This window comes from Crocodylus siamensis, chromosome 2 (genome assembly GCF_052110815.1).
Source record: "Crocodylus siamensis isolate JL-2025a chromosome 2, ASM5211081v1, whole genome shotgun sequence".
Classification (NCBI taxonomy): domain Eukaryota; kingdom Metazoa; phylum Chordata; order Crocodylia; family Crocodylidae; genus Crocodylus; species Crocodylus siamensis.
In genome coordinates, this window is record NC_143396.1 from 115925840 (window position 1) to 115928324 (window position 2485).

A 2485-nucleotide genomic window follows, 5' to 3' on the forward strand; every position below is an offset into this window, starting at 1 on the left:
TTTTTCATAGAAGTATTCCACCCTCTCATTTGATTTTACATGTTCTAATAGGAATAATATCACCCAAAATATTTTGCTTAACTTGGAAAACAGAGGTTCTGATTTCTCATTTACATCCCTTTGGCCTCAGAAAGGTTTACATGCACTTTTTAAGACCCTTTCACAGAACTCTGTCAGAGAAAGGGGCCTTAATGTCAATGAGACCTGAGCCAAGAACATTTTGGGAACCTAAAACAGCTTCCTAGACCAATATAACTTACCTTCTGAAATGTATTTTTATCTCTAACCCTTTCCTGCCTTTTCATTATATGTTTCACTTTTTCCTAGTAACAAATATGTGTTTGTTACTAGGAAAAAGTAACAAATGTATGATCTCATTTAAACTGCTTCAGTAAATTATTCTGCTAGTAAATCATTCTCTATGCTTATTTCCCTCAGTTCCCTATTTAAACTAATTTCCTATTATGCCCCTTAGTCTCAGGAACACCAAAGTACAAAAAAGTCTTTCCTTTTTGACTTCTCCAATCCTACAAATCTGGAACCGTTTACTGTCACCTCAAGGCCTTACCTTTGTCAGCAAGAATAAACCCAAATCCTTACCCTTGCACAAATGAAAGCATGGCCAAACAATTTTAGTGGTCTTAGAAGAGGTAAGGGGAATTTACCACTTGTGAACATGTGCCAGCTGATTTGTGGTATTTATTTTGTCTGTTTCCTCCTGTCCCACAGAACGTGAAGCTATAAACCCAGCTTCATCAGGGATAAACTGCCTCCACTTAATGTGTGTTTCCCACAGGACAAGAGTGGACAGACAAAGCAGTTACAGTGGATCCAGGTGAACCACTGTAAGTACCCCTCCCCTCCATTTAAAACAGTAAAATTGTTTGTTCATTCACCCACTAAGACTCTTCACCATTGCCCTTCATTACATATGCAAACATAATATATCCTTCCTGCGGTGACCCACAGTACACAGAGTGCACAGACCAAAGTCTGTTGAAGTCAGTGGAAAGTCTCCAAATCCCCAAGTCTATAAAGGATTCTTTCTGTGTAGATTTGTATACTGGTATAAATTTTGTTTGCTCCACTGGGACTCTGCACAGTCATGATCCAAAAAAAGTGGCTCCTTTTGCACTGTGGGGCTTAGCACAAGATGACTTCTGGGAGGGGAGGGAAGTGGAGAAGAGGGAGTCCTACTCTTCCACTAGAGCTAACAATCATAGTTGTACATTGAATTAACTTCAGTGATTTTCAGTACTAATCTCTAAACCTATTTTTGATCAAGGCACTATATTTTTTGTTTTACTCTATATGTATTCTTGAGACTTGATTCACATCAACAGGCTATTTTTTTTTTGCATCAGACTGTGGTTGTCATCTGCTAACCTGATCACTTAGCAAACTAGAACCCTCTGAATCTGAATATTGTGTCTCCTCATAAACTCTGTCTTTAATCTTAGTAGCATTTCTTTGCTTGGGGTTCTCATATTCAGTATTATTGTCCATATCATGAGTGTAAGTTCTGCACAACAAAAACCTTAAAATTGACTGCGGGGTAGGAAGATGCAGTTACAATCTGTAAAATTTGCAGTCAACAAATCTGCGAGTGTGAGTCCCTAACTACTTGACTTGAACATACAAATGAAATATGAGTGCAATTTTTGCAGCTGCAAATTGCTGCCCCAAAAGTAAAGACTGATCATTGAGTCTTTTGAGGATGTACTTTCATGACCTCAGTGAAGTTTTAAAAGTATTCACTTAATACTTCCCCTTAAGCTTTCTTTTCTCCCTGTTTTGTGATTAGTTTATGACTACCTCAGACATGTCTGATTTCTGCTTATTTGCACTGTCTTGAAGCTGAACCCTTTATGGATTGACATAAGTAATTGCCAAAATGTCATTGACAGTATTGTTTGCTGCAGTTTGCTGCATTTCATTAACCTAACTTTTGCCATAGCGTACGAAGCTTAAGTCTGATCATGTAGCTGTGGACCTGTATGTGTAAGCTGATTTTACAAGAAAAATAAGAGATACGAAACTGCATATTTAAGTAAGCAAATGGGCGTTGTGTACACACTGAGGGAAGACTAGTCCCTTAAGATAATTCAGTAGACATAAGAATAGAGCTTTTACAGCCAGAGTTCACAGCCCATGTAATAAAGTTGAGTTTCCTATTTAAAAATCCAATCTTACCAAACTGTGTATTAGAAAATATAACATGCAAATGCTGTAGCCTTTCCAAATACAGAAAAATGATAAGCAATCAGTTATCAACCTGCTGTTTTGCCTCTTGTTAAAATGCAGTTTGTAATCTGCAGTGACCATGAAAACTAAACTAACTTGCTTAGACTTAGAAACAAAGTAGTTTTCAATTCAACAAAAACGTAAAATGATCTGTTGAGGTCCCTTCCGACCCTAGCATCTATGAATCTATGAATCTATAAAATGTATAGACACTCAATAGTCAAAAAAATGATTCGATGAA